Here is a 24,829-nt window from a genome sequence, read left to right as displayed (position 1 = left end):
GATGACCGGTTTTCCCCTCCGTCTCCTCCCCCAATCCTCCATCCAATTATTTCCTTATTCTCCCTCATCTCTCCCATCCAATCAGTTACCGAGTACTGTTTATTCTATCTCCACAGCATCTTTCAAATCTCTCCTCTCCTCTCTCATCATACTACTATTCCTCTAGTTCAGGCCTTCATTGTTATCCCCCAACCTCCTCACTAATATAATAACCTTCTATGCCTCCACCTTCTCCCTCTCCCAAACCCATACTTCATACTGCTCTCAGAACAATTTTTTTCATGCAATATCTAGTCATGCTACTCCTTTACTCAGAAATCTTCAGTGACTCACTGCTGGCTCCCAAGTGAAGGTGACACTTTCCCACAGAGAATACAACCTTGAATATGCCTACATTACCAGCCTTGGCTCATATTTCTTTCCTCTATTCCCTCAGACCAAATTGGATTACTCTCTGTCCCCTAAACACATTGAATTTTCATGTCTCCATCTTTTTTGTGTGTTCACAGTTTCCTATGGCTAAAATATCCTTTCCCTCTTTACCAATTACCCCAATCTTCATTTAAAGTACAAATCTACCTTTTCTAGGAAGCTTTCCCTGATCCTCTGTTACTAATGGACTCTATATAGGACTTTTGAGGGAAAGGTTTCATGGTTCAGAAGTTGATGCTCTTGTTACTGTTCTTGCTAGTTACAGGACCCAAGTTCAAATCCTGGCTCTGCCACCTACTAAGTGACTTTGGCCAAGTCAGTCCAGTGGGGCTTCTATATAAGTACCTATAAAGTAAAGATTCTAAGGCCACTTTTGGCTCTAAACACATAATCCTGTGACCCCTTTTCTTTTGTTTTACTATTTGTTCCCTCAAATGATCTAACTACTAAAGTGGTTAGCTAACTGAGTGCTAAATGACAGGAGTGGTGGTGGATGGGGGTATCTCATTGCTATATATGGAATTGTATTGATAGTAATAAAAGCAGAGGTGGATGGAAAAAGAATATTCTAGGACCTCTTTGCCCCACCAATATACAAATCTTTAACATTTTATAAATGGCTTGACCGGGCTCCTGGAATCAATACTGCCATTTCCATCATTTCTGGTGAGTACATTGTGGGCAACTAGCATTTGTGGTTATGTTTCCTTGTTCTAGATCTATACTAAGAGGGACTTGAGGAAGGAAAAACAAGAAAGAAAAGAAAAGCTTGAACTCTTATAACAAATTGCTTTTTTAATAGACACTTAAAAAAAAAAAACTCTAAACCACCCACTCTTTTGGTTCCATTTCCATTTTTCACACACGATTTCTATGTGTGTATTAATCTATTTCCTCAAAAGAGACAAAATAATGTAGTGGAAAGAGCATTGGATACGGAATCATGAGACCTCAATTTAAACTGAGGTTGAAACTTTTAAAAAATCTTGGCTACTTAATGTCTTATAACATCAGTTTCTTCATCTGTAATTGGGGATAATTACATTTGTATTACCTCTCTCACATGGTAGGTACTTTCTAAATCATAAAATTCCAAGGAAATGTATTATTTTTCTTGTTCTTTAAAACTCATCCATTTGAAGATATTTTATTTATTTGAAGGAGAAAAAAAAAGTCTCATTCATTTCTGAAACCCATAGGAAAATAAAGGACCACACCTGACATAGGGAGTACTCAGGCGTTGTACGACAGTAAAGAAAGCTGTGTTCCTTTGCAAAATAGAGTTTAGATAAAAAAGAAATATCAATTAACAGAAGTCTACGTGGAGAAATAGAAACGTGTAAGCAATGAATTTGTAGTCATTGAACATGTGTTTGAAATCTGACTAAGCCACTAATAACAATATGACATTGAGAAGGAAGCAGAAAGCAGAAACCGGGGTGGGGGTGGTAGTGGAAATTTATAGCAAGTTTCTCTGACAAATGCCTCTTATCTCAAATATATAGAGAATTGAGTCAAATTTATAAGAATAAAATGATAAATGGTCACAGGATATGAACAGGTAGTTTTCAGAAAAAGAAATCAAAGCTATCTATAGTCATATGAAAATGCTTTAATCACTATTAACTAGAGAAATACAAAAACTCTGAGATACCACCTCACACCAATCAGACTGGCTAATATGATAGAAAATAAAAATGGTAAATGTTGGAGGGGATGTGGAACAATTGGGAGGGACACTAATACATTGTTGATAGAGTTGTGAACCAATACAACCATTCTGGAAAGCAATTCAGAATTATGACCAAAAGGCTATAAAAATGTGCATTCCCTTTAACCTAGCAATAGTAGTATCTTACCCCAAAGAGACTTTTTGAAAAAGGAAAAAGGACCTATTTGTACAAAATATATATATATATATATAGCAGCTCTTTTTGTGGTGGGAAAGAATTGGAAATTAAGGGGATACCTGTCAATTGGGAAAATGGATGAACAAATTGTGGCATGTGATTGTAATGGAATATTATTGTTTTATAAGAAATGATGAACAGGATGCTTTCAGGAAAACCTGGAAAGACTTACATGAACTGATGCAAAGTGAAGTGAGCAGAACCAGGAGGGGAGTGTACATCCTAACAGTAATACTGTATGATGATCAATTGTGAATGACTTGGCTGTTCTCAACAATGCAATGATCTAAAACAATTCCAAAGGGCTCATGATGAAAAATGTCATCCATTTCCAGATAAAGAACTGATGAAATCTGAATGCAGATCAAAGTACACTATGTTCCACTTTTATTTTTTATATGTTTTTTGTGGGGCCAGGTCTGTGTTTTCTTTCAAAACTTGATTAATATGGACATATGTTTGGTATGATTGTACATGTATAATCTGTATCAAATTGTTTACCATCTTAGGGGAAGGAAAGGGAGGAAGTAAGAGAATTTGAAAACTCAATTTTTTTAAAAAAAAAGTGTTAAAAATTGTTTTTACATGTAATTGAAAAAATAAAATGCTATTTTAAAAAGATAATATCAGGAATTCCACGTCCATTGCAGGCTTGAGTTTCTTTAGCTACATAGCTGAGAGTATTGAAATAGATGATCTCTGGGCTCAGATTCAATCTATCTCAGATTGAATCTGGCCCACTTGTGAAGCTTCACAAATGGTGAGATTTCTTAAGATTCTACCCAATATGGCGAATCTTTAACAAACTTTGTTTTTCTCTTCAGCTGAAAAAAAAAGAAATAGATGACCTTGGAATCCTCTTTCAGCTCAAATTTATAGTGCTATCTTCTCTGAGCTATTTTCCCTTCAAATAATCAAGCTATTAATGTGGCTTAATTTCTTTCCTTCTAGTAAAGAATACGATGACTTTGAGCAAGATCTACATCTAGGAAAAATTCCTGAAAGGATGATGTAGGTATGCACAATGCAATAGTAAAAACACTTGAGTCAGAGATAAGAAGACCAAGGTCAAATCCTTTCCCTACTATTAAGTACATGTGTGACATTGGGTAAGTGTAACTTCACTGAGACCAAATATCCTCAACTTTTAAAAGAAGGGGTTGAAATACATGACCTCCAAATATTTATGATCCTAAGTGTTTTATTCCAGGTGAGCCAATCCTCTTAAAAAAGCAAGAACTAAAATAAGTCAAGAGGGAGGCTACACTAGGTGAGTGTGCTGTTGTAAGGAAGGCTGGATGAATGAAGCTTTGTCCTCAGTTCCAAAGTTTCAAACCTCCTCATAGCATAATCCCCCATATCCATAGCAATGACCAATCTTTTATCAGTGAGGGAACTTCATAGTGTCTGAAGATGCACTTACATTTGTATTAGTGAGCACCTCTCCCTGTTCCCACCCTGCATCAGGCACAACAATTCCAATTTAAGGATTCAATCAAAAGAGCTCTAGGTCATATGTAGCCAGGGGGAGAAAATGATCTGTTTTACCAAATTGAAGAACAGAGAGTTAGCACAAGAACAAGGGCCAGGACAAAGCAAGCATAACATTCATTGCAGATTTAGCCATGTGGCCTGTTACCACAAACTGCTCCATTGAGGTCCCAAGGGGCTTCATGGCCTTCCCGGCTTTACCATCTCCCATCTGCTCAGTTGTGTAATCATGTCTCACCTTTTCACGGTCAATATCTGCCCACGTCATGTTTTAATCACATTTAAATTTTTATGTCCAATCTTTAAATTAGCTGCATACAGGCCAAACTATCTTGCTGTTGAAGCTGCTTCAGTTACTTACAAATCAAAAAGCTTATGGAACAAATTGCAGCATCCGATCATTTAAAGGCACTTTTCATTGTACACAGCAATTTAAAATTACTCAAGCACTTCAAGGTTCCCCCTTCCCCCCCCCTCCATAAGTGCTTCAATCTGGAAGTGATTGGGAGCCTATGCCTGCAGTGTGCAAGGTAATTTAACATTTCTGGAGGGCTTTTTAAAATATATATTATAGAAGCACATATTTCAAAATGAATGGACTTCCGATCGTGTGTAATATTGAACAATTTTAAATTGCTAAAATGTTAAAATTTTTATCAATGCCTCCAGTTTGGAATGGGATTGGAGACTGTATTTAAAAAAATGAAAATTCCATGGTGATAGTAGCCTGTCTGTCTTTCATTTCTTCAATAATTTCAGCCTCAAAAATTTAAAGTCCCCTCCCCAAGACGCAGAATGTTAATTTGTGTTAAACTGGAACCCTACTGTCAAATGCCAGAGCAGTTTTTCTGGGCCTGATTATAATTGGACCTCAGAATCAGAGTCCTCCACTCTCAGATTTTCAAAATATTCATTAATGATTCCCAGACATAGGAGACACAGGCCCAGAGAAGATTCTCTAAAATTATGAAATTCTAAATATAAAATACCCCATTTGTGGGCATTTAAATGGCATAGTGAATAGAATGCCTGCCTGAAGACATAAAGACTCATCTTACTGAGTTCAAATCTAGCCTCACATAATTATTACTGTGTCACTGTGAGTAGTCATTTACCCCTGTTTGCCTCAGTTTCCTCATCGGAAAAAAATGAGCTGGAGAAGGAAATAGTAAAACACTTCAGTATCTTTGCCAAGAAAACCCCAAATGGGACCATAAAGAAACAGACATAATTGAAACAAATAAACAACAACCAAAAGCATGTTGGAAACATCAAGAAAAATGGATGCAAAGTTTTGTCACTAAATGACAAAGGTAAATATTTCCTTGGCACAATACTTAGGTGAAGAGCCTACAACTTCTCATTCTTTAATTTGCTGATTCATTCATGTAAGTGTTTTTTTTTTCAAAATTCTGCCAAATATTTTTAGATCTGTAAAACTATGTGCAAAGCTAGACAATCTAGATCAATATTTTAACTAGCCTGAATTCACTTAAAATTCCAAAGGATCCATCCATTTCTATCATAGCCTACCAATGATGTGTCTCAATTCATAGACTATGTCGTGTCACTGGAGATCTTTCTGAAACTGAAGTTTAGAAGCAGAAATTTGGTATGGTGGATTTGAAGTGGCTTGTGCTGAACAGAGATAGAACTGACCTGCCTGACGTTGGCCCAAATATCCTAGCAAGAGCCAAACAATCAGAGTTGAAAGGGCCTTCGGAGATTGTTCAGCCAACCCTGAACTTGAATCGGAGCCCACTCTACAACATCCTTAATACATGGTCTATTCAGCCTATAGGTAAGACCTCTGTGGATGGGAAAAAAGCATTACCTCCTGAAGTAGCTCATTCCACTTTAGATACCTCTAATTGTTGGGGGAAATGCATGTATATCAAACCCAAATCTGACTCTGAAACTCCTGCCTATTTCTTCTTGTTCTGTCTCCTGAAATCAAGGGAAGCAAGCTCACCCTTCCATCCATGTGGCAATCTTCAAATAAGAAAGCTCCCTATTGTTTTCCCTTAATTTTTTTTGTTCCAAGCTAAACATTCATAAGTCCTTCAACCAATACTTGTCTCTATCTCCAATCATTTCAATGTCATAATTGAACACTTTTGAACCTATTCCTGTTTTTCATTATTACTAAACTGTTATGTCCATATTCCTCTATTTAATAAACACCAGCAGTTCCCTATCACCTACAGGATCAAATACAAAATCCTGATTAGTGTTCAGAGCCCTTTATAACCTATCTCTGCTCCCACCTTTCAGTCTTCTAACACCTACTCCTTCCCGTGGACTCTTTGATTCAGTGACACTGGCCTCCTGGCTTTTCTACCATTCCATCCTTTTTCTCCGGGCATTTTCTCTGGCTGCTGCCTATGCCTGGAATGTTCTCCATCCTCATCTTCTCCTCTTGTCTTCCATCAAGTCCCAACTAAAATCCTATCTCCTACAGGAAGCCTCCCCAACCCCTCTTGATGCCTTCCTTCTTTTAACTATTGCCCATTTGTTCTGTATGTAGCTTGTTTCACATGTTTGTTTGCTTGTTGTCGGCCCCATTAGATTATGAGCTCTTTGAGGGTAAGGGCTGTCTTTCTGCCTCTTTTTGTATCCCCAGTGCTTAGCACATTGATTGACACACTTGAGAATTGCTTATTGATTTATAGTACTCTGGAGATGCACCAAATAATGAAGAAAACTATTAAGCTATCAACTCTTTCTTTGGTCATGATGCATGATTCCTCTCTTAACGATACCTAAATTTGAAGTACTGGAGTGGGGTGAGTAATGTCACACTATTAAGTGAAGATTATACTAAAACCCACAGAGAGCACAGTATCACAAACTTTGTGAGTTCAGACTTCAACAGTCATGCCATGAAGCTTAAACTTGCTTTTTTTTAACTCCTTCCATTTTTTAACTTAGACTATTTTCTATTTCATTATCTGTCTTCTACTCATATATGATTTTCCTGACCTCATTGTAGAATTTTAGTTAATTTTACCATATCATAATTAGTCCATTATTCTATCATTTTTTATTTCTGGTAGACAACCAGTATTCTTGCTATAATTCTCAGTATAATGTCACCCAAAACTTTGTTAAGCCTTTCATATATGTCTTCATCCAAGTGATTAACAGGATGAGGTCATGGAAAGCTCCCTGATATATTTCACCAAAGGTTTCCCTCTATCTTGTCAATGACTCATAAATGACGATGCTCAATCAGGTTGTTCAAGTGTATTCACAACTACCTAACTGTATTATCATCTAATCTATATATGTCCATTTTGTCCGCAAGAATGCCATGCCTTCATGAAATCAAGGTATGCTATTACTGTCGCATTTTCCTGATCTGTCTGTTGAGAAAAATAATAAATTAGCTCAGTCAGTAATAATGACATGTTGTGGATGAAATTAACTGGAGTCTCAGAGAACATCAATTTCTTTCCTAAATGCTCACAGACCATCCCCTTTGATAAGATATTCAAGAATGGGGGCAGCTAGGTGGCACAGTGAGTAGAGCACCAGCCCTGGAGTAAGGAGGACCTGATTTCAAATCTGGCCTCAGACACTTGACACACTTACTAGCTGTGTGACCTGGGGCAAGTCACTTTACTCCAAATGCCCTACCTTCCCCCCTGCAAAAAAAAAGAAAAAAAAAGAATTAAGATATTCAAGATTTTTGCCAAGATTCAAAGTCAAGTTAAATTCAAACTCAGTAGCTCTTCAAGTTTGGACACTACTCAAAATAGGCCTTAAGGACAGGTCCCACAGGTTTGGGACAGGGTGGAATGGTTTATGTAGGATGATCCCAAACTCAGGTAAGCCTCAGATTTATAATTTGGGAAGCCCAGAGATTGATAGAAACCAGACATGACCATGTACCGTGTAGCTTATGACTCCAGCTTCATACAGCCTTAACAAGGCAGGGCCTTGCTCTTGCTTCTGTGCTTACTAATGGAAGCCACCCTACGTGAGATTTAAGGATTCTGAGGAGCAGATAGGTAAATAAGCTGTCTTTGAAAGTATGTGACTATAGAGCTTGGGCACAGACTGTATCTTCCAAGACCTATCCAGCCCCATTTATAAAGCCATGATGCCTTTTCACCCCAGCCCAATGGTCTAAAGTTGTCCATTACGTGTTGTCCAAAACATGTATAAACACTCTTTAATGTGAAAAGTGGACCTCAACCACATAACAGAAGTTATGTATTATGCGTGTCTTTCATTTGGCCATATCTCCATAAAGCTAATTTTAAAATGCATTCAGATTATCTGAAGGAGTATGACTAGGTGTGTTGTATGTGAGTGTGTGTGTGTTGGAGTTAATCTTTTCTAATGGACATATTGTCAACCATCAATAGATAAGTGGGTTAGCTGTCACCTTAAGAAACAGAACATCCCAGATGGAATTTCCCAAGAAAGGTTGGGTGTATTAGGCATGGCTTGAGGAAGGGAAGTTGAGATGGGCTTCTAAACTGTGGGATACATTGTGATGTACCGAAGTATTTTGGGTAAATTATGCCTGTTTGGAATTATGCTTAATGTCAGTCCTGCTTGTCTTGTATACACAGGGGCATGTGCATTTCAACCAGCCTCATTGTTTGTGACACATAGGCAAAATCCACAGATATTATGTAAATCCTGAGAACAGACCATTAGACATTGTAGAACACTTCATACTTTATGCCTGTAAAATCCAGTCATTTGCAATGAATATCATCCTCATTAGTATAAATTTAAAAACTAGCTTTATGCCAAGCTTCTCTTGGAAGAGACATACTCATTTTCTTTAAAGAATCATTAGTGCTAAAAAATTTCCCTTCGGAATTTCACGTCAATGGAACTACCAGGAATCTGAACGTAAAACCAGAAATAATGATGTGGGGGAAATGTCAGATAAGAACCCTGCTTGCATTACAGACCTGCAACTAGTACAGTCACTGCCAAAGTTCAGGAATTAAATAATCATCACTGTGCAACCTCCCATGGAAAAATATCACTCACTGACAACATTCGGTCTGGGGCTTGCCAATAATTATCACTTTAACTATAATTGATTGCTTCTACTAATGAGGAGATGATCATCTAAGGGCCAGGAGACTGTCGCTGGTTTGCATATAAGGTCCATTGACTTAGTGAGGATAATATGGCTTTGAGATGAGAGGAAATAGTTCTTTTTTTAATCTTTACATGAAACCTCCCCAAATCCAGATCTTGTGGGAATCAGTGTCCATTGCTATCAGCTGCACAACAGTGAATGCCATTCATCTTGACCTGAAGGCCTTTGATCTTTGAATGAACTTCACTGCCTCCATGTCCTTTGAGACCCAGGAGGTAGCATCAGAAACTATTTGAATAGAATTCATTTCCAATCTATGTATTCCAGTAAATGCCTCTTTATGTTCATGCCACTTGAGATTCAAGGACAAAAATGAAATAATCCCTGCCCTCAAATAGCTTACATCAATGGCATCAAAATCAAATAAAAACAAAGGCCAGGGGCAGAGCCAAGATGGTGGAGTAAAAGCAGGGACTTGCTTGAGCTCTACCCCAAATCTCTCAAAATACCTGTGAAAAATGACTCTAAACTAATCCTAGAGCAGCAGAACTCACAAAAAGATAGAGTGAAACAAATTTCCATCCCAAGACAACCTGGAAGGTTGAAAGAAAAGATCTGTTGCACTAGTCTGAGAGAAAAGCACAGTCCAGCATGGCCTGCACTGGCAAAGATGGGGCAGAACAGGCCTCAGGGGCCTGAATCACTGGCAGCTGTGGCAGTTTCCAGACTTCTCAACCCATCAACACCAAAGACAACTTAGGAAGTCAATAGGAAAGGTCTCCTAGATCTGGGTGAGAGAGGAGCACAGTCCGGACCCCAACCCCAGGGTAGTGGAGTTAGAGGTGGCAGCAGCAGCAAAGGCTGCTTCTGGAGCTCTTGGCCCACAGACAGTGGAGAGAGGCTAATCAGAGGGGAGGTTTCAGGGATCTCTCTGCTGGCACTGAGGCAGGATTCTCTAGCTTTGCCTGTACTTCTATCTGAGTCACAATCCTGGGTGGTGGTCCTGGGGCAAGGAGGAGTGCTAGTGTGGAGGATTTTGTGACAGGACTGGAGAGGTAATCCTCCTCACCATTCCAAAGCAAAAAAGAGTGCTTGTGGTCACTCACAGACCAGAGCACAGGCCAGGAGAGGGGTAAACACCTCTCCTTTGATCATACCTTGGAAGAACTAAAAATTTACAGGTCCCTAGAAGTATCTCTGAAAACAGCTGCACAAAACCCCTGAAGCTTGGGACAGTACACCTTACACACTGAAAGAAGAGAGTTTACCTTAACAAAGAGCTAACAATTCAAGTAATTGACTGGGAAAATGAGCAAACAGCAGAAAAAAATCAGACTATAGAATCTTACTTTGGTGACAAGGAAGATCAAAACATACAACTAGAAGAAGACAACAAAGTGAAAGATTCTACATCCAAAGCCTCCAAGAAAAATAAAATATAAATTAGTTGCAGGCCATGGAAGAGCTCAAAAAGGATTTTGAGAAGTAGAGGAAAAATTGGGAAAAGAAATGAGAGTGAAGAAAGAAAATCATGAAAAATGAGTTAACGGCTTGCTAAAGGAGACCCCAAAAATGCTGAAGAAAATAACACCTTAAAAAGTAAACCAACCCAAATGGCAAAAGAGATCCACAATGAGGAGAAGAATGCCTTAAAAAGCAGAATTGGCCAAATGGAAAAGGAGGTCCAAAAGCTTACTGAAGAAAATAATTACTTAAAAACTAGAGTGGAGCAAATGGAAGCTAATGATTTTATGAGAGATCAAGAAATTATAAAACAAAACCAAAGGAATGAAAAAACAGAAGACGATGTGAAATGTCTCATTGGAAAAACAACTGACCTGAAAAATAGATACGGGAGGGATAATTAAAAAATGATTGGACTACCTGAAAGCCATGCTCCAAAAAAGAGCCTAGACATCATCTTTTGAGAAATTATCAAGGAAAACTGCCCTGATATTCTAGAACCAGAAAAGAAAACATGTATTGAAAGAATCCACTGAACACCTAAAAGAGATCCCAAAAGGAAAACTCCCAGGAATATTGTAGCCACATTCCAGAGTTCCAAGGTCACGGAGAAAATATTGCAAGCAGCCAGAAAAAAAAAAACAATTCAAGTATTGTGGAAACACAATCAGGATAACATGATTGAGCAGCTTCTACATTAAGGGATTGGAAGGCTTGGAATATGATATTCTGGACAGCAAAGGAGCTAGAATTGCAATCAAGAATCACCTACCCAACAAAACTGAGTATAATACTTCAGGGAGAAAAATGGACATTCAATGAAAGAGAATTCTCAAGCATTCTTGATGAAAAGACCAGAGCTGAATAGGGAATTTGACTTTCAAATAAAAGAATGAAGAGAAGCATGAAAAGGTAAACAGGAAAGAGAAATCATAAGGGACTTATTAAAATTGAACTGTTTATATTCCTGCATACACAGGAATGTGTGTGTGAGTGTATGTGTGTGTGTGTATATATATATATATGTATATATGTACATACATACATACACACATACACATGTGTGTGTGTGTGTGTGTGTGTGTGTGTGTGTGTGTTTGGAGAGAGAGAGAGATGGAGAAAGAGACAGAGACAGAAACAGAAACAAAGACACAGAGAGTACAGGGTGAGTTGAACATGAACGGATGATATCTAAAAATAAAATTAAGCGGTGAGACTGGGAGAAGGAGAAAGGGAGAGGTAGAATAGGGTAAATTATCTCACACAAAAGAGGCAAGAAATAGCTTTTACAATAGAGGGTAAAAGGGAGGAGATAAGAGGGAATGATTCAACCTTACTCTCATTGGATTTGGCTTAAGGAGGGAATAACATACACACTCAGTTGGGTATGAAAATCTATCTTACCCTACAGGAAAGTAGGGGGAAGGGGATAAGGGGGGAATAATAGAAGGGAGGGCAAATGGGAGGATGGAGTAATCAGAAGCAAACATTTTTGAGGAAGGACAGGGTCAAAGGAAAGAATAGAGTAAATAGGGGGTGGGATGGGATGGAGGGAAATATAGATAGTCTTTCACAACATAACTGTAATGGAAGTGTTGTGCATGGCTACACATGTACAAGCTATATTTAAATGCTTCCCTCTCAACGAGGGTGGGTGAAGAGGAAGGAAGGGAGAAAATGTGAAACTACAAGTTTTAAAAACAAATGTTAAAAATTGGTTTTACATGCAACTAGGAAATAACATATAGAGGCAATGAAGTATAGAAATTTATCTTGCCCTACAGGAAAATAGAAAGGAAGGGGATAAGGGAAGGGGGGGTGATAGAAGGGAAGGTAGATTGGGCGTAGGGGTAATAAAAATGCACAGTCTTGGGGTGGGGAAGGCAAGAGATGGAAAGAAAATTTGGAACTCAAAATCTTGTGGAAGTGAATGTTTTTGAAAACTAAAAATTACTGAATTAGTAAATGCAAAAAAAAATGAAAGGCATAAAAAAATAGTAAATTAAATAAATGCTTGTTGACTGACTGGTCGTTGACCAAAAAAAGAAAGAAAGAGAGGCCACTAAACATATAGGGTTCCTAAGTCAATTGACTTAGAAAACCACCTATTAACATTATATGGTCCATTAGCCAGGTGTTTGACTGTTTGGCTTACTTATAGTGGTAGGTAGAGTTATAGTAGTTAGGGGTCATGGTTGTGAATTCAGAATGTACACACATAAGTAAATGTAAGGCAACTTGAGGAAGGGGAAATCAATAAGAATTAGGAGGATAAGGGAAAGTTATGAGTAAAAACTGGCTTCTGAACTGAGCCTTAAAGAAAACCAAAGCAGAGGAAGAGTTGAAAAAGAAGTAGATTCCAGATAGGAGGGGCAGCCTCAGGAAACATACTTATAGGAGAGATGCAATGTCAAGTTTGGGTAACCCAGAACCAGATCTCCATGTTACTACCTGGCTATTTTCACACTGTACTCTTGGCCCTCTAGTCATCCTTTTCATACTCCCCAGTCACCTTCCACCAGAACCTTGGACCCTGACCATAAGATGCTGGGCTGTAAGTGAGCTTCTACCTTATCTTGAGCTCCATTTAATTCCTGACCATTTTACACCTTGATGTTGTTAGTGCAGACATCCTCTGCCAGACAATTCCCTTTAGGTGTCATCTCCTCCAATTAGAATGTTAGACACTTAAGGGAAGAGATTATCTCACTTGTTTATATTTGTTATCTCTGGCACACTGCCTAGCACATGATAGGTATTTAATAAATAGTTTGTCATCCATTATTCATTCACCAGCAAACTAAGCAGTTTGCCTGGACCATATATTATGTCTGGAGATATACCTAGGAGCCAGATGGCCAATGGTTTGAAACACTAGACTGAAGAATTTTTTATTTCATTCAAGTGGCAATAGGGAGCAACTAATAAGTCTGAGGAGGGGAGTGCCAAGATCAAATCTGTGTTTTAGTAACATTAATTTGGCAGCTGTGTAAAGGATGGATTAGAATGGTTCAAAAGACAATTTTTTTCTTATTCCCTTCCTACTTTTCCTCCACTGCCAAACTCAAAGTCCTAGTTAACTCCTAGGGTATCACTATGGTTTTAGTATTCATCATACCAGCCTGCTAGCCTTCTACCTTCATGAAATAGCACTTCTACACACCAACAACACAATAATTTGCTTTGACTTTAAATATCTCTTATACATTGCAAGCTCTGGCTGCTCACAATGATCCAGTACCTCCCAAATGCCATGTGATTAACATGAAAACTTTAATTAGTTTTTCTACAAAGCTCTCTTCCAGTTGGCCTCAGCCAACTCTTTGCTCCAGCAGTAGAAACTAAACCTAGTCCTAAAGCTCCTTTGGAGCTGTTCATTTTAACCCAGGTTAATGTCAACTCAGATGTATTTTCAAGTTCCCATTTCAACTAGGCTTTTAGTAGGTTTCCTTTCCCCTGTGTCCTCTTCTTCCCTTGACATTTTAGAATCCCCTTCTAGCATTAACACTTCACCTAAGATCTCCTATGTCCATTGAATAAATTTCGTTCTGTTTTCTATACACCTCTCCTTTTTGAAGCCCAGATACTTCCTATTTACAACAAATTACATTTGCTTGGCACTTGATGATTTATTTTTATTTTTTAAAGTTTTGTGGATACATAACAAAACAAAACACTGGGGTCACTTCCCAATAATTTTCTTCCTCTTTACCCTCTCATTGGTATACAGCTTTAGACCTGGAGTCAGGAAGTGTTAAGTTCAAATTTAGCCTCAGACACTATGACCCTGAGCAACTCACTTATCCCTTTATCTGTCTCAGCTTGCTCATCTTAAAATGTGAATAATACTACTATGTACTTCTAAGAATTATCATGAGGATCAAATGAGATAATATTTGTAAAGTGATTTTCAAACCTTAAAGTGGTATATAAATGCTAGCTATTATGATTATTAAAAATAAGTATAAGTAACACTGATAATATTTTCCTTGTTTTACACTAGTAGTACACTTTCTTTTTAACTAGGGGAGGGAGATAGTTTCTCATCATTAATGACTTGATGGAATCAAGCTCCACCACTGCATTGATTTGGGTCTGTAATTTATTTCACTGTTGTTTTCATTTAAATTATTGTGTTCATTGCATATTTTGTCCTCTTGGTTCTGTGTACTTTTCTCTAATTGCTATCTGATATTTTTGAAAATACCCCCCAAAAAGTCAAGATGCAGAATTAGGCATACACTTTTAGACATAGCCAAGGTCAAAAGCTGTTTTACTTGGCTATTTCCATTTCTTATCAAAGTTTTGTTTTTCTTTTTTTCCAAACAGGATGGTGGGAGGGAGAAAAAATAAGTCTTTATTGGTGGACAAAAGGCAAAATAAAACTTACATTAATATGTGTGTGTATTCAAGTATATTTATATATTAACATATATCAATTTCATATATATGCATACATTTGTATATACTATAGAGACATAGATATGTAATTCTTCTCTGGGAGAAAAGTAGAAAATTAGGCTACCTTAAAAGGGAACCTCTGAAATAACTGGAAAATCTCCATTTCTATAATACAGATTTAAAAAGTGAGGTCCTAAGAGGAAAGTGACTTTTCTATAGTCACTACCCATTAGTCATAAAACCAAGACTGATCTCTACTACTATTTCCTTATTAACTTTATTACACTAAACAATATCCCTTCAATCAATCATTCAATCAATAGGTATTAATAATATAACAACTACATAACTATTCTCTCCTCTTTCAGAAATTTTTCTTAGGCTAAGCTCATCAGTTATGATTATGTAATCTCCTTTGATCAATTGTTTCTAACTCAGTCATCTTTTCAAATCAGTCCTACCAATTCTATACTAATTCTATACTAATATGTGCACAAATACATTGAGTGCACATTATAAACTCCTTGCAGTCAAGATTTCTATCTGTTCTTTCCTCAGTACCATCAGTATAAACCCATGTTACTTGGGTGAGGTCAATGTCATTACCAAACTAACTAGCAAAAAAATATCAAAATTGGCTTATATGCCTCAACTTTAAAATCCCTAAGTGAACTCACCCCAGCCTGCCCTCAGGGACAAATGGACTTTATTGACTTTTCATGGTCTAACTGGAGACTTATCTGAATAACTTAAAAAATCTACAAATTAGACAATGTAATCAAATGCCCAGTTCAAATGGAGTGAGTTCATTAAGAACCTGTGACTGCTAAGAGAGCACACAAATTAGATATATAAAATAGTGGGCAGAATCTTTTGATAGAATTAGATCCAAATCCTTTTGTTTGCACACACTGTTTAAAGGTGTCAAGATCCAAAATCATTTGGCAGAAAAGAAATTTGTTCTACTATAACTGTACAACCCAGACAGACATATATATCACATCTCCACTTAGTGAGTGTATATCATATCCCCAATCTCAGCCCAAACCATTTGTGAAGCACTTAGGTTGCATGGCGTTGTTACAACAGGACATTGGACAGCATGAGCCAACACACACTACCAATCCTGTGTGAACACATTGCTCTGGGTCACAGTGAAACAGGAGATATGACACATGAAAGGTTTTAGCTAAAGAAAATTGGTAAATGTCAAACTGGGTAGATAAAAGGATAAGTAGATATTAAGAGCTAAAAATTGAAAGCTCAGATTAGAGAATGAGAGGTTTAATGCTGAAATGGATAGGGCCATGTCAATCAGGGATTTCTTTATGGAAAAGATAGATAAACTATTAATTCTTCCCAATTTGCTCCTGGCCAAGTATGATATTGGGCCAGTCAAAGTCTATTGACTGAACCCTCTTCCTAATACATACAGAGGACAGCAGAATCCCACCAGAGAAATTCCTGTCCAAGTGAGAGTCAGTCTTGAGTGAGGATAAATCAAGATCAGGAATCAGAAAGACGGGTTTTTATATGAAACTACCAGAAGTAGCAGCCTAATTATAAATAAGAAGTTGGACCAAAACCAGGAATCAGAACAAGGTTGTGGAGGAGAAACAAATGAGAAGCAAAATCTAGGATTCAGGGAGCTTTATTTTCCTCTCAAGCAAATGACAGCATGTTAAGCTGAATAAATAGCTAACTTGTTACACATAGTGGGTCTGAATATATAAACATGTATATATATATATATATATATATATATATGGCCCTGGGATGTGTATATGACTGCCCTTAATTTGTTTTTTTGTGTGTTTTTTTAAATATATCCCTTCAGCAGGAGAGCTCCCATCATCTTTTCTTCACTGTCATGCACGATAATGGATGTGTCCGTACAGGATGGGGAAAGCATTTATTAAGCCGCTGCTATGTGCCAGGCAAACTACTAAGCAATAGGGATACAAAAAAGGCAAAATACAGTCCCTGACAGCAAAATTACTAAAGGGACAGGAATTTGTGGGACCTCACAATAACATATTAACATGAAAATTCTAATGTTCAGGTTAAGTGGGCACTAGTATTTGTAAAAGATATATAGATAGGTAATTTGTAATAAATTCATTGGCTGATGGATATAAAGCTTCAAAGCTCCTTTAGTCTGGGAAGTTAGCCTGAGAGCTAACTTCATGTTTAACAGGCTAACATATGTTCTTAAATTAATTTAAGCCAATTGAGCAATGGCTTTTAGCAATTATGGGATTACTCACTTAGTAACCAGGAGATTACTTTGAGGTACTAAAAATATCTCAAACAGTGAAACCTTTCCCAATCAATTTTTAGAGACTTTGCATATTTTTCCTCATAAAATTCCCTCTCAGATTTCTAGATATTGAATAAATAAAAGCAGTCACTGATGCCTGATGTTTACATTGAAAAAAAAAGTCTACAAAAATATTTCACAACACATCCCAGGAAACTGGTATTCTGCTGTTATTGACTTTTACAAAATCCCCAGGATAGAACAAGCAGATGTTTGTACTGGAAATGCTTTGAAAAAGAATTGCCCCTAATATATTTAACAGTTTTTTTTTTTAATTCAAATAACAGTAAGTACTACAGGAATGTATGGACATATAAATATAGTACAGCATAGGCAGGAAGGGGAGGGGGAGGAATTTACTCTGCAATCCCAGATTTAATTGTCTTGTTGGAGGTCAGATGAAGAAGGCACACTGGCTGGAGGTCTGGGCAAGCCAGAAGGTCCCAGAGTTGTATTCCGCTCCAGAGTCAGCCAGCTGACCCTGTAAAGATGGAGTGGCTTTTAAGGAGCACATTTGCTAGGCAGGCAGATCCCTCCTGGGGGAGGCATGGGAAGAGAAGGTGGGGTAAGGAAAGTATTATTGCAGAGTCATCAATAAGCTGACCTCATGTTGCTCTTCCTTCTATGCTTTAGAGTTGTTTTGTGTGTTTATATTTTGTCTCCCTGACAAAACTAAGTACTTAAGATCAGGGATCATGCCTTCTGTGCCTTGGTGTCTCACATAGCAGAACCTGGCCCAGCTGATGTTCAAGAGCCTCCTGCTGTTCATTTGAACCCTTTCAAAGCAATACCACTCAAGCCTTGCACAACGGAGTATCCCAGAGTCTGTCTACATTACGACATCTTGGGGAAGATGTTCAAGGTGCCGAGCATCCCATTAGACATGCAGAGATTTCCCAACACTATATAAAAAGGTAGAGGAACACAGAGAATGAGTTCCCCAAATTCCATTTCCTTCTGCTTTTCAGACACAGAGATTTGCAAAGCTCTGCTAATAGGAAGAATGAATACCCTCTTTCATTGAGGATGTTACCTGTATGGCCTACATTGAGAGCTACAGAGTATCCATAGGTTCCTTTGGTGAATAAACTATGATACCATGAGAAAACCAGCTGTCTCCACTGGGACAATAGGCAGCTATCTACTGGCTATGATTTCAAAGCCTCTTGAATTCTGAGCTAGACGAGATCATCTAGTCCAACACCATCAATTTTTTTATATAAAATAAGAAGCAGACTCAGAGAAACTGTGATTTGCCAAAGTATTACAGGGATTAAGGAGCAGAATTGAGAACTGAACCAAGGTCCTCTGACTCCAAATTTAATACCCTTACTACTATACAACAGATGACTTATGACTAACACTCTTCTCCCTCAAATACCTTCCCTGTCAGCCTCCTCAGTGTGTGTTCTTTCCCATCTCCCAAACAAAAGGATATCTTGTCTCTAGATGTACCCTGTTAACCAGGAAAATAGGTGACTTAGGATAGGATACCAATTATAACCCCTTTGGTCACATTCCTACAATACTTTAAGGTTTTAAAAGGACTTTTCTTGAAAAAAACCTACGTGTTGGTAGTTGGTAGTAACCATTATTCCCATTTAGCATGTCAGGACTGTGAGGTCAGAGAAGGTAAGTGACTTGCCTAGGGTAATAAAGCTAGTGATATAAAACCTAAAGTCCCCTGAATTTAAGCCTAATGCTTTTTCCCATTCAGCCAAACTGCCTGGAGGAAGAATGCTATGTGCCACAGTACAGAACAGATGTATTGGCCACTCTTTTTTTTTGTCCCCAATCAGACTTTTTGAGGCAGGATTCAATTTCAAATTCTCTAACTCATTGCCAGCAAATTTTCCATTGCATCATGTGGATTATGTCATCAGTGTAACTATGGAAATGGTGAAAGGTCATCTATAAAAAATGGCCCCACAAAACATTAATAATATGAAAAATTTCAATTAAAATACTCTGAAGTTCCAACTCACACATAAGACAAAAAGAATTCATGTTGAGGAAATTGTGGAAAAATAGGCGCATGCAATAAGTAGGGCCAATGACTGGTTCAATTATTCCAGAAAGCAAATTGCAATTATACTAAGAAAGCTACAAAAATTCCTTTACCCTGTGTTTCAGAAATTCCACTGGTTGGCATATTTCCCAAGGAGATCAACAATAAAAAGAAAGGTATTTACCCTTCCTCCCTCCCCTGTCAGACACCAAAAACAAATGAACCAGGTTTTTTTTGGAGGGGGGGGTCGTTGTTTTTAATAGAAATGAACTTGAAGCAAACTAGATGTCCACAAATTGGGAAATTACTATACAAGTTTTGGTATGAAAATAAAAGCGAATATTACACTGTTATATGAAAGTGCTTATGATGAATACAAAGAAGTATAGTAAGAAATGATGCTAAGTGAAGAAAGGCGAAACAGGAAAACAATAACAACAGTAGCTCCAGCAATACAAATGGAAGAACAACAAAAAGAAAGGAATTGAAATTGCATGTTACAAATTGTATTGACCAAGCTTGGCCCCAAGGAACAGACTGAGAAGGTCCATCCTTACGGGCTTTGCCAAGGGTGGGGACTCTTAAGCATGGAACACTATATATAATGTCAAACTTGGTTCATATGATGGTTAGTTTTGTTGAATTGCTTTTTTCCAGTTTTTTTTCTTTTAAAAAAGAAATCCAAATGCTATAAAAATAGAAAAAAATTAAAGCACACCCAAATATATCCCCTTCGAAGTTTCTTGCATTTCTTGCTTTCCCTTTATTTCTCTGAGCTGCAGAATCCACAATTCGAAAATGAAAGGGTTGCACTATATAACCTCTAAGGTCCCTTCTACTTCTATGTCTATGATCCTATAATAAGTGCATGATTCAAGAAATGCCATTATTCCCATCACTCTTGGGCTCTTTTCTTGGCAGGTGTGGGTATTCACTGGACTAAAGCTGCACCATTCTTGGGAGGAGACCAGCTTTTCCTATTTCACAGTGCTCAGTAGCTCCATGAAGAACTCTGTCACTGAAACAATTCCCTAGGCCAAGGCTTGAGAGTGTCTTGGCGCTGGCAAGTCCTTTGTATTACATTTCTTTTGATTCTGCAACAAAAACAGTAACATATTTTATCAATCCACAACATGTATCTTGCATTCAAGAAGAACAGTGTTTTCCTTTTTCCCAACAGTCATCTGTGGTGCTAAATGCATATGATTAAGAGCATCAGTGAACTATCTGAAACATATTGCTTCAACAAGCCTAAAATTAATATAAATAAAGCTGTAAAGACCCCAAACTTCAGTGAGCATCCTGCAAATATTATTCAAGAAAGTGATATTCTTCTATTAAGGAACAGCTGTTGCTTCAGCGTGGAAGCTGCTCTTTTGAGACCTGAGAATAGAAAGGAAACTGTGGGTGACATGGAAGTCCGAAACAAATGAGTTCTTTGTTTCATAATTTTGCCACTTTGGTGTTTCACCTTGACTTCATTTCATGGACAGCCTCAGATCATCCCCTGCCTCTTAATTCAGTCACTCTCATCTCCTTTAAAATATTTCTTTTCAATAAATCCTCTACACAGAGGCAAATCCAAGATGGCAGAAAAGTGACAGCCATTCACCTGAGCTCTCCCCTTTAAATAATGCCAAAAACCAGTTCCTGGAGTAGGAGAACCACAAAAGGATGGGGTGAAACAATTTTTCAGCCAAAGACAACTTGGAAGGTTGGCAGGAAAGGTCTGTTGCACCTGGGTGAGAGTGGAGCATAGTCAAGGGCAGGCAGTACCAGTGCAGACCAGGCCCCACAAACTAGGAGCAGGCTTTGGGAGCCACTGAATCAGCAGCAGCTGGGTCTGCTGCTGGAGCCCTCATTTCACAGATGCTAAGGGAGTTGAACAACTGATCAGAAAGAGATTGAAGGAGTCCCTTTGCTGGCTTGGGGGCCAGGATGCTGTTGCTTTGCCCATTCTCAGATCTGGGTCACAGTCCTGGGTGGCAGTCCCAGGGCAAGGAAGAGCACTAGAACAACAAGGCTTGCAGCCACAGTGGAGGGGGCACCATGGTCACAGTTCCAGGGCAGAAAAGAGTGCTTGCAGTCACTCACATATTAGAGCAAAGGCCAGAAGAGTAGTAAACACATTTCTCTTTAGATCACACCACCTTGGAAGAACTGAAAACTTACAGGTCCCTAGAAGTATCTTTGATAACAGTTTCACAAAACCCCTGAAGCTTGTGATAGTGTGCCCTCCTCCTTGTAAGCAGAGCCTCACTTTAACAAAGTGTTGGAAATTAAATAAAGAGATGGAAAAATAAACAAACAATAGAAAAAAATCTGACCATAGAAAGTTACTATGGTGACAAGGAAGATCAAAACACATGCTCAGCTGCCCTGACCCCGACCCCAGCTGAGAGATGGTGAAGTATTTCCTGGGGCAGGCATGCTCTGGAGCTCCTGGGACCAAGTGTTTCCTGCCTTCTGGAAGCTTTATCTCAACCCCTACAGCAATCATGTGCTGAGTGAGGATATTGTGATCAGAAGTTGCTGTCTGGGTGACTTCTAACAAAGACCAACAGGATGCCCCACTGGGTGGAGCACTTCTTTCCTGCTAGTGTAGCCCACTAGGTGTATAGCCTTGAGGACTCTATCATGGACCCACAGAACCAGACCCTGACCACTTTCACCTGGAACATCAACCATGCCCAGCTGATGATGATGAAGGAAAAATGTGTTTACTGTGTGAACCCTGAAAACAGTGGCTGGACTGACATCTGTTGGGAGGCCTGGATCTCCTCCAGTTTGCGTGGGGTCTCCAGAGCTGTACAGGAGTTTGGCCTAGCTAGATTCAAAACTCATGTGACTAAGACCGTCAAAAGCTTTGAGTACATCTTGGCCAAACTGCAAGGTGATGCTCCTTCTAAGACACTTGTTGAAACAGCTAAGAAAGCAACTGAGAAGGCGAAGAAAACTGCTCCGGCAGCTACTGAGAAGGCCAAGGACCTGGCCAGCAAAGCAGCTACCAAGAAGCAGCAACAGCAACACTATGTTTAAAGCAGTCATCCTACCGCTTCCCCTGCAACAAAAAGGCCCTGCTGCTCTCTCAAATCGCCAATACTCAAGGCTGAGAGCCTCTTGGCAAGACCTCGCATTGGGCGGGGACACCCAGCCCCTGAGCAGGCCGTCAATGTAATGCAAGCCCACAGACAATCCAGCTCTTGTCCCATTACCCGCCCTGTGTCCAAGTTGTAATTTATCATTAAAAATCAATTTTCAGTGCTGTCAAAAAAAAAAACACACTCAGAAGAAAATAATGAAGTCAAAGCTCCTACATTCAAAACCTACAAGAAAAACATAAATTGGTCTCAGGCCATGAAAGAGTTCAAAAAAAGATTTTGAAAGTCAATTAAGAGAAATAGAAGAAAAATCAGGAAGAGAAATGAGAGTGATGCAAGAAAATAATGAAAAATGAGTCAGCAGATTGGTAAAGGAGACACAAAAAAATACTAAAGAAAATACCTTAAAAATCATAATTGGCCAAATGGTAAAAGAGATACAAAAAGCCATTAGGAAGAATGCCCTGAAATGTAGAATTTTCAAATGAAAAAAGATATGGAAGAATTCACTGAAGAGAAGAACACCTTAAAATAGAATTGGCCAAATGGAAAAGGAGGTACAAAAGACCACTGAAGATAAAAATTCTTTAAAAATCAGAATTAAGCAAATGACAGCTAATGGCTTTACAAAAAAATCAAGAAACAATAAAACAAAATCAAAAGAATAAAAAAAATAGAACACAACGTGAAATATCTCATTGGAAAAACAACTGACCTGGAAAATAGATCCAAGAGTGATCATTTTAAAATTATTAGACTACCTGAAAGCCATGATAAAAAAAAGAGCCTAGACATCATTTTTCAAGAAATTATCAAGGAAAACTGCCCTGATAGTCTAGAACCAAAAGGTAGAAGAGAAATTGAAAGAATCCGCTGATCACCACCTGAAGGAGACCCCAAAATGAAAACTCTCAGCAATTTTATAGCCAGAGGTCCCAGGTCAAGGAGAAAATATTGCAAGCGGCCAGAAAGAAACAATTCAAATATTGTGAAGTCACACTCCAGATAATACAAGATTTATCAGCTTTTACATTAAAGAATCAGAGGGCTTGGAATATAATATTGTGGAGGGCAAAGGAATTAGGATTACAACCACGAATCACCTACTCAGCAAAAACAAGTATAATCCTTTGGGAGGAAAATAGATATTTAATGAAATAGATGACTTTCAAGCATTTGTGATGAAAACACAAGAGCTGAATAGAAAATCTGACTTTCAAATACTAGACTCAAGAGAAGCATAAAACGGTAAATGGAAAGGGGAAATCATAAGGGACTTAATAAGATTAAATTGTTTATATTGCTACATGGGAAGATGATACTTTTGGCTCATAAAAACTTTCTCATTATTAGTGCCATTAGGAGCATATGTAGACAGAGGGCACAGGTGTGCTTTGAATATGAAGGGATGATATCTAAAAAAAATAAGCAGTGAAAATGAGGAATGCACTGGGAGAAAGGGAAGGGGAGGGGTAGAATGGAGCAAATTATCTCACATAATAAAGATGCAAGAAAAAGCTTTTACAGTGGAGGGGAATATGCAAGAGGTGGTGAGGGAGAGTAAATGAACCTCATCAGAACTGGGTATAGAAATCTTACCCCACCAAAACTCTTGAGGAAGGAGAGGGTGGAAGGAGAGAGAGAGAATAGAATAAATAGTGGTGAGGGAAATAAGATGGAGGGAAATTAATTTAGCAGTGGTAACTGTTAAAAAAAATCGAAGCACGTTTCTCTGATAAAGGCCTCATTTCTCAAATATATAGAGAACTGAGTCAAATTTAGAAGATAGGATCCATCCTCAAATTGATAAATGATCAAGAAATATGAATGGTTTTCAGATGAAGTAAACAAAGTTATCTATATCCATATGAGAACATGCTCTAAATCATTATTGACTGGAGAAATGAAAATCGAAACAATTCTGAGGTACTACCACCTGCCTATTACACTGGCTAATAGGATAGAAAAGAAGAATAACAAATGTTGGAGGGGATGTGGGAAAAATGAGACATTAAGGCACTGTTGTTGGAGTTGTGAACTGATTCAGCCATTCGTTAGAGCAATTTGGAGCTATTCCCAAAGGGCTATAAAACCGTGCATAGCCTTTGACCTAGCAGTGCCACTACTAGGTCTGTGTCCCTGAAGGTATTTTTACAAGGGGGTGGAAGGACCCATATCTACAGAAATACTTATAGTATCTCTTTCTTGGTGGCAGGGAGTTGGAAATTGGGGGGGGGGATACCCATCAATTTGAGAATAGCTGAACCAATTGTGTTCTGTGATTATGATGGAATACTATTGTGCTAAAAAATGATGAGCAGGATGCTCTCAGAAAATCTGGACTTGAATGAGCTGATGCAAAGTGAAATATGCGGTATACAAAGTAACAGCGATATTGTAAGATGATCAGGTGTGAATAACTTAGCTATTCTCAGCAATGCAATGATCCAAGACAACTCGGAACAAGCTATGATGAAAAATGCTATCCATCCCCAGAGAAAGAACTGATAGTGTCTCAATACAGACTGAAGCATACTTCCTTTACTTTATTTTTGTCTATGTTTTCTTTCACAAGATGACAAATATGGAAATACGTTTTGCATGACTACACACATATAACCTATATCAAAT

At 38.2% G+C, this 24,829-nt stretch overlaps 1 protein-coding gene and 1 pseudogene across 1 annotated transcript in view; one reads left to right on the top strand and one right to left on the bottom strand.

Annotated features, from left to right (window-relative positions):
• CDH13 (cadherin 13) overlaps positions 1 to 24,829 on the bottom strand; it is a 1,345,123-nt gene that overhangs the window by 1,121,896 nt on the left and 198,398 nt on the right. The window lies entirely within an intron of this gene.
• Positions 21,500 to 22,136, top strand: LOC118841618 (annotated as a pseudogene).

This window comes from Trichosurus vulpecula, chromosome 3, assembly GCF_011100635.1.
Source record: "Trichosurus vulpecula isolate mTriVul1 chromosome 3, mTriVul1.pri, whole genome shotgun sequence".
Classification (NCBI taxonomy): Eukaryota; Metazoa; Chordata; class Mammalia; order Diprotodontia; family Phalangeridae; genus Trichosurus; species Trichosurus vulpecula.
The sequence above is the reverse complement of the archived record's forward strand: the minus strand, read 5'-3'. Positions and strand labels throughout refer to the sequence as shown.